A 13,443-nucleotide genomic window follows, 5' to 3' on the forward strand; every position below is an offset into this window, starting at 1 on the left:
TTCATTTTTAATCCCTACCCTGTGATTCTTGAGAAGTGGGAAAAAATGGGTTTAAATTTTCCCCAAAACAAATTTAATTATTCCTCAAGCTTATGTATTCAAATATGACAAATAATGTTTTGGAAATGTAAAGATGCTAAGGTGCAGGTTCCCAGTTGCAACATTTTTTTGAAAATTACATTTTTAATGGACCTGACCCAGAACTTTGTCAAGACCATCTGACAAAAATAAATATAAAATTATTTTTTAATTACCCTATTAGTGATATTTCTACTCACCTTTACAGACAAATGCTTCTCAAGGAACAAAAGAAATATTATTTAAAACAAAGAACAACATAAAGTTCAGCTCACGGAGTTGACAGTGCATGACGGAGTTGACGCAGAACTGAAGGTGGTGACAAACTAGTGAGTAAAAATAAATACTTGATACATGGGAAGTAATGTCATTTATGTAAAACACATTAAAATGAATTAACTACACATTTAAGTGAGATTTGTCAACACTATCACTGAAAGAGTTAAAAACTCTGATGGAGTTCACATCTGACGGAGTTGACGAAATGCCAAACTACCTCAATTTATATGATGTTATTCTGAAGGAGGCTGTTGTGGAAAAAACTATTTCCAAGCACTGTTCAGGTAAAATCACTCAATCAGGTTTATATATGAATTGTGCACAACTCAGAGAGCTCATAGGACAATCAATAATGAAGCAAGTCTGGATCAAAAGCTCTGCCAGGCAGAGACAACACATGAGTTTTATACCAAGGATAAAGGCTCCAAAACAAGGGGTGAGACAGTCTGGTTCTGATGCAGCGGTAGAAAGCAACTCCCAACCTTCTACATGTAACCCAAATGGTTATAATTTGGTGGGACTATACAGGAACTTAGAATAAACATATAGCAATACAACTAGCAGATGTGACCTTATTGTAATTTTTCACTTCAAGGCCATATTGTAGCTCATCAGGTCCATGCAATCTTTACAGTATACTAAAATTAAGCATTTATTTCAGAAAATTTCATCAAAATTTTGTAAATTGTCAGTTATGGTGTTGACACATCATGGTTGTGAAGAACAACTTAGGAAAAAAACAGAAGAAAAAAACTAAAGAATAACATATATTAACCAGAGCTGCTAGCCCTCTTAGCAAAGGAAGAGAAAGAATGAGGCAATGGGGTCCTCAGAAGTTCTGATGCCCCCCAATAATGCCGGATTTTTTACATTCTTTTTATGTCTGACAGTGTTGGCAAAAATTTGGGATAAATTCAATTGAGTTGGAAAATATATAAAAATTATTTTTAATTAAATTTATTGATACTTTTATAATTATTTATTGAATATTTATACTTAATTGTCATAATATATTATCTTAATATGCCTTTATTTGTTTTAAACTATTATAATGTATTGAGTTCTGCTCCAAGACAAGAAATTTTAAAGACACCATCCACCTACTACAAAGTTTAATATGAAAAATATTCAGCAAACACCAGGAAAACATACATTGTTGTGCTCACATGGCCCAGCTTAGTTTAGTCAGATATTTTTAAAAAATATATTTTGTGTATATTTTATTCAAATTTTGTGCTTTATCCGGAGGACCTGTTTTGTCCCTCTTCTCAAGAATCACAGTTATTTATTCAACCATTTTTTCTGTTTCTCCACCACAAATCTGTGGTGTTTTTAAGCACCTTGACTGACAAATTTTGTCTTTTACTGTTAGTATAGTTTGACAGAATTTTTTAACAGTGACCCAGTTAGAATTTTTGAGCTCGGCTCAAATTTGTCATTTATGCATGTTATGCTTTTAGATAATTGTGCAAACTTTAAATCAGCTACATACTTTGTACTTAGGATATGTCGGGATCAAGGAATGAAAAACATGGTGGTTGCACAACTCATGCCTATGGTTTGTGGGAATGGAGGAAACAGCTTCATATCTGGAAAGTGTTCACAATTAAAAGTTTGTTTTAAAAGATATTAAAAGTTTTAATATTTAATGTAAAATTTTTACAGACTGTGGTGGCAGTCTGTAGGTCTATATTACTTCCATACACTTCTCTCTGTGCAGTCAGTCCAGAAGTATACCCCTGCAATAGACCTTCAGAAAAGTACTCTCAAAATCTGAAAATAAGCATAAAAAGATGATGAAAACATATTTAACAGGTCTCAATTCAGATGCAGAACAAATGGAACTGTAAAATTTTAATTAGCAGAGAGCTGTCTAATCTAAAACCCACTATTATATTATTATTAAAACTATTTTTATTATTAAAAATAAATTTGAGAGATGCCACCACAAGGGGTCACAAGCGAGTGAATCCTTGTGGCAATCACAAATCCAGATAAATGAGGGTTCTGTCAGGAAGGGAATCTGATGTAAAATCTAAGCCAAATCAAATTTCCAAATCACAAACATGGACTCATACTAGATCAGTCAAAGCCCAGGCTAACAACGACCGCCACCAGTGCTGCTGAATTACAGGGTGTCACTGGAAATTGGACTACTGTTGATTGATGGAGAAGAGGCGGAAGGACTGTTTGTAGGCAGAAAGAGAAGAGGAAAGGCAAGAGTACACAACTGAGAGTTTTATTGTTGTAACTATGTCAGGTAAAGCTAGAGCATTGCAAAGAAGGAAGGCACATATACAGTATGTGTTCAGGTAGAAAGGTACAAATGCTAGAAGAAACATTCACACTTTTCTATCACAGTGCAGATGGAAAGAGAAATTGTGTAGGAGTTATCCTGTAGGAAAAGTTTGTTAAAAATGTCTTGGAAGTGAAAAGAATGTTAAATAGGCTGATGAGTCTGAAGACTGAAACTGAAGGTGTGATGATCAATGTTGTTAATGGTTATGCCCCACAGGTAGGATGTGAGTAACCAGAGATGAGGAAGGGTAGGGCAGGTTTGGTATCCAGGATAGAAAAGGAGGACAGATGTGGGCGGACTTTGTAAAAAGGATTTAAAATGGCCGTTATAAATAGTTTCTTCTAGAAGAGACAGGAACATACAGTAGAGTGTCCTATAAGAGTGAAGGAGCACACAGGTGGACTACATTTCATGTAAATGTAATCTGAATTTGGGTAATTCCAACTGACCTAAAACAAGAGAGGCTAGATTAGATTTAACTTCATTAACTTTATTTATTAGATATGCGTCACTGTAGCTCATTGCTTGCCTTTGTCACGAGACAGAGTAGATAGACGACCAGGTACGTCAAAAGGTTCTTCTTTGGGTGCTGTGGTGGCGCAGGGTTTAAGCACAACCCACATATGGAGGCCTTAGTCCTCGACGTGGCTGTCGCAGGTTCAATTCTTGGCCTGGCGACCTTTGCCGCATGTCTTCCCGTTCTCTCATTACCCTCTTTTTTGTCAATTCACTATCAAATAAAGGCCACTAGAGCCAATAAAACCTTTTTTAAAAAAGGTTCTTCCTTAATGAAACAAGAAACAGCACCATTTAGGAGAGTACAACCCAGACTGGCTCGGAGACGACAACGGAACACAATAGAGGATCCCACGAAAATACAGGTGAACTTAAATACACGCAGGGAGATAATTAAAAAAACAAAAACAGCTGCAGCAATTAACACCAAATTTGAAGAAAATTAACAAGAAAACTCAGAGCAAAAACCAGAATCATGACAGCCTTGCATTAATGTTGTCTCCTCTGACAGAATTGTTCTTCTCCATCTGGCTGTCTTTGAGTGTATCTTATCATAGACACAATCTTCAAACTCAGTGCATTTATATTTAAGTGTAATAAAAGAAAAACCTACATTTTGTGAGTGTTGCTTTTGACCTTTAGAAGTGAGAAGTTCCTGTCCTGGAATTCCTCCTGGCCTTGAGGCATGTTTGTCTACCTCTGCACTCTGAGACCCTTCATCTTTTTCTCACATTACAAAGATCATTACTGACTGACGGCCTCCTACACACGACATGCCACCCAAAGAGTTCTTTGACAAACATTTCAGAGGATGGAGGTTTAAAAAGGCACTCTGCCTGCAAGCACTTCACTTTTATTCTATTGCTTACCTAGACTTAAAAAGCAACACCAAATTAACCATTAAAAATGTAAAAGGTTCCATAGTGTACAAAATGCAACTGTTTCTGCAAAAATGATGGCGTAGATTTATTTTAATTCAGTTCTTTTCAGTATTTATCTGAAAAATACTGAAAAGAAAATCAGGTAAATACAGCATTATGGACAGAATAGGATGACTTTTCACTTTGACTTCTTTGAAACAATCTTTTCTTTTCTATAAATGCATATTTCCACATGCTCTGCTGTTCAGCGTTCCAGAAAGGCAACAGAAAAACAGAGGCTTTTGACATTATGGCACACTGATAGCAAAATCTGAGAGACATCACAATTTAGATTAATATTTGTATCTCATGTATCTCATAACCATGTCTTTTCAAAGATTCTCATGAGGAGAATGCATCTACATCTGTTGTCCAAGAGAACATTGAGGTATTTATACTTCTCCGACAATCCTCTTCTTCTCTAATGATGGATATACAATAGTGTTTGACATTTGACCCTGTTTCTCTTGAAATTTACAATCATCTTGATTTTGTTCACATTAAAAATGAGATGATGTACTCAGCCTCTTGTCCATCTCTGATACACCTGACAAATGCAGAGTCATCTGAATATTTCTGGAGAAGACTAGAGTCTGACTTGTGCTTTAAGTCTGAAGTGTAGTATGAAAGAGCTGGTGAGAGTACAGTCCGCTGTGGTGCTTCTATGCTGCCATACAACTGTTTAGTCCTTTAAACTGTGAAAGACCACAGTTTGTGAGTCCTTCAGCCTCACAAACTGTGGTCTGTTTGTGAGGTAGTCATAGATCCAGACGATTGTTGACAAAGCATGGTGGAGCAGCTGCATCCAAGCCATACATCACCAAGTGAAAAGCGTTGGATGCAGTGGTGTAAAGCACGCCGACACTGGATTCTAAAGCTGTGGAGACATGTTCTCTGGAGTGACGAATCACACTTCTCCATCTGGAAATCTGATGGACGAGTCTGGGTTTGGCGGTTGCCATGAGAACAGTACTTGTCTGACTGCAGTGCACCAAGTGTAAAGTATAGTGGAAGGGGGATTATGGTGTAGGGTTGTTTTTCAGGAGCTGGGCTTGGTCCTTTAGTTCAGTGAAAGGAACTCTGAATGCTTCAGCATACCAAGACATTTTGGACATTTCTATACTCCCAATTTTGTGGGAACAGTTTGGATCTGGCCTCTTCCTCTTCCACTATGACTATGCACCAGTGCACAAAGAAATGTCCATAAAGACATGGATAGAGAGTCTGGTGTGGATGAACGTGACTGGCCTGCACAGAGTCCTGACCTCAACCCAATAGAAGACCTTTGGGATGAATTAGAGCAGAGACTGAGAGCCAGGCCTTCTTGTCCAACATCAGTACGTGACCTCACAAATGCACTTTTGGAAAAATGGACAAAAAACTCTCCTAAACTTTGTTGACAGTCATCCCAGAAGAGTTGAAGATGTTCTAGCTGCAAAGTGTGGACCAACGTCATATTGAAAGATATGGGTTATGAATGGGATGTCAGTTAAGCTCATAAGTGAGTCAAGACAGTTGAGTAAATACTTTTGGCAACATAGTAATAGGGTAATATATGGCAATATAGTGTATATACCATATATATATGCAGTAAGACACATTTGCATTCCTGAAGTTGCCTCTCTTTCAAATGCATAAAAATGTAAATGAACCTTTCTGCGATATGTCTTGACCCAGGATTGTTTTTTGCTTTTGACAAAAAAGCTCATTTCACTGAGAGTCACTGTTTGTTGCAGCACGATAATCAAGAAAAATGATCTCAGTTTTGCTCTCTAAGCATTTTGCTGCCTACTTCAGTGTGTCTTTAATTGTGAGTGGGCTCCCAGATGTAAAAAAAAATATGGATGTAGTAAATACACTGAAGTTGACATTTTACAGTTTACAGATTTTAAAATGGTCTAGATGAAAATTATTTTGATTATCAAATACTTAAGAAATTTTACTTTGTAAAACTTTTATTTAACTTGTGAGAATATGAAAGAACAGTAAAAATATTTAGAACCCCCACCAATTTATACAAAGATTTAGACTGGTCTCAGCTAGATTGATTTATTCTGCACTGACTGAAGACAGAACAATGGCAAAATGTATCTGTAGTTAAATAATATGTGGGTAATAATTTATGTGAAATTAAATTATTTTCTGCAGTACTCCTGTGATGTCACTATGAGACTCATTTTAAATAAAAACAGCAGTTGGTTTGGGTAAAATCAATAGACTTTACCCAGCTGAAATGTTAAAACAAAAAAAATATATAGAAGCTTATAAACAGGTTGTAAAACCTTATCCTAAGCATAAGCTTTCACATATTTTCTTTCATATATTTTCATTTCATTTCATTTTAGCATTAATGTCTAATAAAGAAAAAAAAACATTCGCTCTGTTATTTTATCATACAGTCACTATCACATTTGTAAGCGGGATTCTTGTTTTGTTTTTTTAACAGATAAGAATTACTAAGTTGTTTATCAGTAGTAACCTTAAAAAGATGGACTTACCATCCACCATGTCCTGGCGCTGACGTCGTAGCATAACTGCCACTTCACCGGATTCTCAGTCTTATTGCACCTTCGGGATGTAGATGATTTTTCCATGACAGTGAAGAAAAGGAGTCCAAATTCCAAGATATGGTACAGGAGGAAAACTTGATCCACTTATGAATAATGATGATGAAAGATATTCCTTGGAAATGTCTTTATCTCAGGTTCTACTATGTGCAAAGCCCAGATTAGTGTAGATTAAGACACAGCCAGTACAACTACCATGGAAAAACTAATGAAATAAATAAATGCTTCAAAATCTTCTTAGCTGAGATTCTGCAGAAGTCCTGATAAGGCAGGGATTTCCACAAATTCCAGTCCACCAAGTGGTCATGTTCCAATGGTCAGAGCATTTATTTCTTTATATCAGGGTTTCCCTACCTCATTAAGCTTTGGAGCATCTGTTTCTCACAGGATTAAACCAATCCTCTATGCATTATGGAAACCTTTAAAAAGTAAAGAGCAATCAAAAATAAAAGTGCATGGGTCTTTCAAAATGTCTAAATCAACATGAAATCAATCATTCAATCAGATGATCATTGATTATCCCATAAATATATAGACTGCAGCTCACCTCAAAACTTGCCCAATTTTAGTTGCATCTTCATAGAAAATCTCAGAATAGGAACAAGCTTGAAATGTTTTAGTAGCTCTGAAAGTGATAGAGGAACAAAGAGAAATAGCCACTAAGAAAACTCAAGAAAAAGCAGCCAAGCCCTTTTTTCAGGAGTGGGCTGTCCCTTTGGAAAGGACGATTACAGATGAGTGCCTACACCCCCACACACGCACACACAGTATGACATTGTATCTTCACAGGGACTTTGCATTGACCACCATTTTTCATTCATTTCTATAGCCTGACCCTGACACACACACTGCAATAAATTAATCATTTCCAAACAGTTATAGAGGAATAAAACAAACACGTTGAAATGTTTCTTTTACCTCAAGATCTTTGTGACTGTTGACGGTGACTCAGAGATCATGTTAAAATTTTAAAACAATTTTCCTTTATAACATCTTAAAACACACACAGGGGTTTCCCCAGAAAACATGCTAATCCCAGTGTGTTTGTGTTAAGATTTTGTTAAACGTTGATAAGAAATTTGAAAATATGACTAGATTAATATGTGGTATTAGAAGACGCTGTTGACAATACCTAAACACCAACTATAGTGTCTTAAAAAAAGACAAACACAAGAAAAATAAAAATTTTCTTTTTGCGCTTCAGTTTAATTCCAATGAAGTAATCAACAAGTAATCAAACAAGCTACATAATGCTGGCAACATTTAAAAGTAAAATAAACTAAAAGAAATATTACCAAAATTTGACAATGATTAGTAAATATTTGCATACTTAACTAAATATTCTTAGGGTACAACATTCTTGCATTTTCTGAAACAAATATTTCCAAACATTTTATTTCATAATATTAGTCGTTGTGCAGTATTTTTGATTTACTGGTTGTGATTGGTTGTTATTTATCCAAATCAATACAGAATTGTCTGTTGGCAGGCGGTTTCGGTAACGTAATTTTGTTGTAAATAATGTGGTGTTTTTTGGTGCACAAATAGACATGCACACTTTGTACATTTTTAAAATGTGTCTACTTTTTTGCATATTCCTTTGGATTGTAGCATGCTGTTTTTAATAACTGTACTGTATTTTATGTTATAATTTTGACCTTACTCTGCACTGTTATTTTATATTCTCGCTTTTTATATGTTATATTTTTACCTTCATGATTCTACATGCTTTGATTACTTGTCACTTTACTGTTATTACACCAGAATTTCTCACTTTGGGACAATATTGAATATTTCTACTTTATCAAGTTGCAGCACAGACAGAGCCAAGCACATGGCAAAACATGTATTGGGTGAGCATGTGTGAGACAAACATATGGCACACATTATTCTTTGTTCACAAACATATGTGCTCAAGTCAATCTCAATGAGAACCACTAAACATGCAACTAATTCAGCATTTATAGTACAAACACACAACAGGGTTTCTCCTAGAAAACTTGCTGGGGGAATCATGAGACAGTGTGTCAGGCTCATGATTCACTGGATGAAACCCTACATAACCTCTCATGTTTCCAGGTACCAGGTTATCTGTGTAAGATAACAAGGTTCTGACATCTACCAGTTGTTTTCTTCTTGTTGTTGGAAATAAATTTTTGAAAGAGTAAAAAGGAGTAAAAAATAACTCCCCACCTGGATAGGTGGGGAGTTAAGAACAAGTATATATTAATTTCATTGGATAATGAAATTAATATATACTTTAGGGATAGAAAGATAAAATATTGTCAGGCAGCTCAGATGAAGCTGTTTCTATCATTGAAACCAAATGAATTCCATCTCTGTGGTTCTGCCAGTTAGGGCCTTCTTTGATTTGGTTCCATGACCGGATGTGTCTATTTAAAGATCAACTTTGAAAAGGTAAGTTAAACTGGCTTTTGGGATATTCAGAGAATCCTGTCTCCTAATTAAAGACAATGGGACACTCTAGAAGAAAGAATTAGCTTTCTCTAAATTATGATATGATTTGGACAGTAAAGTAAAATATGTCTAGAGACAAATCCAAGTATTGGTCCATTCATGCTGTACTTATCAAGTGTGACAAAAATGCAGGCAAAACTGGAGACAGAAAGTGAAGGATTTTTTAAATTAATGAAAACATAAAGAGTTAAAAAATGCCATGAAGAGATCCAGACATGGAACAGGCATGACTGCAACAAAGAAGCTAAATAATGAATCCAACAATCAACAATGAGAACCAGCAAGTTTATAGACTGAGGCAGGTGTAGAAAATGTCAAAAGAGCAAGATGAGTTAGTAGATTTGTGATTCACATTTAGGAGACTAACAAAGACAGACGGAGCTGAACTAAAGCTCAAAGAAACTACAAACCAATGGGAAAAGATAAACACTGGTCTATGGATACTGTCAGAGATGAGGGTTAGCAAAATGCTCCTGGTCAGAGCTGACCATGCATGGAAGAGTTATGGACAGGACACTTTGGAGCACATCTGGTTCAAAAAGCACATTCAAATCTTTGGCAGACATTTTGCATTTAACAAGCCTACTCCAGATAGCAAAATACAGTATGAGTGAATCAATGTTGGGAAAAAAATTATACTGAAAGTGGTTGGTGACTTACATGTTAAATCAACTTTAGGGTTTCAACTAGAACTGACACTATATCAATTCAACCATCATCTGAATGTGGTTCTACATTCACATTTGTGTTGATTGTATATTGAATCAAAGTTAATGAATCGATATTAAATCGTACATTTTTTGGTCTGATAGGTCTACATCATAACATATCATTAAAAGTTTCTTCACTGGTGTTAAACACATAATTTGGTTGGCAGATGATGGGTATTATGCAGTTCAAAATTATCTTACATTACCATATTTCTAAAAATGTGTGTACACAACTTAAAAATGACAGCATGGCATTAATATAATATTTTATTTAAAAAAACAAAAAACAATCTGTAAACATATTTGACTCCTTTTTGACTGTCTGAATAACAGTCTATTGTCCATGGAAGAACAGCGTCCATGAGGTTAAACCTTGTACTTCACCTCATGGAGACAGGGAAACAGTATGTGTTGGGGTAAGCCAAGTTTGACTCTGGTTTGCGTCACTTTGGTTCCTTGATGCCTTCCTACTGTTCAGGTGTGTAATGAAGCCACTTCTTGACAGTTTCGCTGCAGTCCTTGACAGTTAGCTTTGGGTCAAACTGCTGAACAGGAGCTGAAAAACAGAAAAATAAGAGTGAGGAAGGCGTCGGTTAGAAAGATGATAAACATTTAAAAAGTTTTGAAATGCATTGAAATAATGTATAAATAGTGTACTGGTTATAGGACTGAGAACAAACTCACAAACTATACAGTTCCACTTGTACACTCACAGTTAATTTAATAAGAACACTGTTAGTATGGCCCTTAGCGGCTGGATTAAGTAGGAGTCTTGAGGCACAGAAACGATGCAGATCCACTGGGTGTTTATTCACCAACATTTAACACACCGACAACAATGCTTACAATCTCTCAGCAGCAACCACCATGCAATGTGGTCAACATGCAGCTTTTTATAGTCCCTGGCTGCTCCAATTGACCAACCCACCAAGAAGCAGGGTAAAACAAAATACATACACACAAACAAACTTGACAAAAACAACCAAATCTTCAGAATAATATATGTTAGCAAATACAGTTCATTTTTAAGCAGACATTTCATTTCTAAAAAAACATTTCTATAAATATAAATCCAACATTAAACTTCTAAAGTGCATAGTTCTATTGCTCCCCCTCTTCCATCTGCATTGGTCTCTTCCAGAAACTTTAAAAGGTGCTCAGGCCCCCGGTGGAAGCGGCCCCACTAAGTCCACATGCACATGTTCAAACTTCCGCTGCGGAACAGGAAAATGCTCCAGTCGAGCCTTAGTGTGCCGTAGCACCTTGGCAGGCTGGCAAGCCAAACAGTAAGCCGCCCATGTCCGTACATGGGTTAGGGTTAGTAAAAACTCCGTAAAAACTCATAAAGACCAAAAGGCATGATAACTGCGGTTTTGGATACATCCAAGGGATGCACTGGAACCTGATGGTAACCTCGCACCCAGGGGCGCCATATAGGGGGGAAAAGTTAGGACAATTCTAAGGGCCCCTGACCAACTGGGGGCCCTCCACAATTTATTTATTTATTTTTTTGTTCACAGAAATAAAATTTAAAAAATGGGGCCCTGTCAATTACAAAAAATCATATTATGTTTTCTAAAATTGTTTTTAGCAACAATTTTACCCCTCCCAGACCAAAAAGCACACATTTGCCCTGAACACCCCCTGGATCTGCATGAAATGGTTCGTTCCTGCTTGGAGCGCTTGACGGTGACGGTGTTCAGCAGCAGTCAGTAGAAGACAAGAACTACTGTGGCGGTTATGTCACCATCAAATGGGGACCTGGCCTGCATAAACAGGACTAACATTAAGTCCATTTCCTCTTAATATTTGTCAATATCAAGTCATTATTAATACCATAATCACTTTCTTCTTATAAGTACATGGAATAGATAAAAACTAGATAGAAACTGCAAGGCATATCAGGAAGCACATCAAAATTAAAGATGCAAAACAAGTGATTTAAAATTACATTGATTACCAGTTTTTTCCCCAACCTGGTCCTAAAGTCAAACTGCTCTGCATGTTTTACATGTTCTTCTGCTTCAACATACCTCATTCAGATGTTTGCAATTCAGCAAAACCCTGTTTAATCAGCCATCAATTGAAATCATGTGTGCTGAAGCAGGGGAATGTCTAAAACTCCTTACCAGTTGGTGGCGGTAATGCTCACCTAAACAACCGCCAATAAATTTCAAGAAGAAGAAGGGGAACGCCTAAAACCTGCAGGGTAGTGTGCCTTGAGCATTGTTGGCATTTCAATCATTAGAATTCAACCACAAAACAACATTGATTTAATGACATCTATTTAACATGGGTTAGTTGGCTAGAATTGGATGATTATTTGATGTAATGTAATGAAATGGCAGTACTAGCTATTGTTGCGGCTTCATTTTAGAAACATAGCTGAGCAAGTTAACATTGCATGTTCTCCCAGAGCATGCATGGGTTCTGTCTGGATACTCTGGCTTCCTCCCATATTTCAAAAATGTGCATGTTAGTTTCATCTGTCTCTCTAACTTGCATGGCTGGTTAACTGATTACTCTAAATCGACCTTCGGTATCAGTGTGTAAATGGTTGTTTGCCCTATTTATCTCTTTCTGGCAACCTGTCCACAGTGCCCTTCACATCTGACTCGGTGACAATTGGAGATAGGCACCAGCTCACCCACCTGACCCTACACCTGTGGGATTGATGATGAATGAAAGGATTGATAACAATTGAAGAGTCTGGTGTTTTTAGTGGTTTGCAGTAGTATCCTGGTAGTAAAGTAACTATAGCTGCCAATGTCCTGGCAATATATTTCTGACTGCTGCCAGTAAGTCACCATTTAATTACAGGGAGTTGGATAACAGTCTTATAGCTGACTGCTTGTGGTCTAAGGATCAGAACAGCCACAGCCCAATGCAGCTAAGGTCAGGATTCCTCCTTAAATGTCACACTACTGTTTAAGGATTCCCTAAAGCAGCCAATATTTTTCATGGTGACATTGCTCTTCATTGTTATTTTCAGTACTGCTCTCATGGTGCATGCTGGTCTGGGACAGGAGTGAAACTTATTGTGGGTTCAGAAATTTGAAACAGCATGCCACCCACTGAACACACACATACAAATGTTATAATTAGTGGTCCAATGTATCAACTATAAGCTCCCACCCACTCACCTAATTAGACAATTAACCTCTAAAACGAGTAAACATTCTGCCAATCAGGACCAAACATGGCAGTGTTTGTTCAGAACATACACAGGATATAAAGAGGGAAAATTAAAGGTCAAAAATAATCTTCTGTTTGCATGTGTGTGTGCATGTGTGTCTAGAAATACACACACCACAAACTTCTTAAACTTCTTTCAGTCAAACATGGTGTATTTCTCAATTTAGTCTATAGATGCCAAGTCAGCTAACCTAATAAACTCTTGTCCCAAATGTGTCTGTTTATGAACAAGTGCATATATTTTTAGCAAAAATAATCTCTTCATTGAGTTCCAGTCAGTCTGTAAACCACATCACAGCACTGAGATGGCATCAGTAAATGTTTTGACTAATTTACAACTGAACACCAACAATCTAGAACTTATGTCTTGGTAAAAAAAAAAAAAAAAGATACTCAGTTAG

This window comes from Xiphophorus hellerii, chromosome 9 (genome assembly GCF_003331165.1).
Source record: "Xiphophorus hellerii strain 12219 chromosome 9, Xiphophorus_hellerii-4.1, whole genome shotgun sequence".
NCBI lineage: Eukaryota > Metazoa > Chordata > Actinopteri > Cyprinodontiformes > Poeciliidae > Xiphophorus > Xiphophorus hellerii.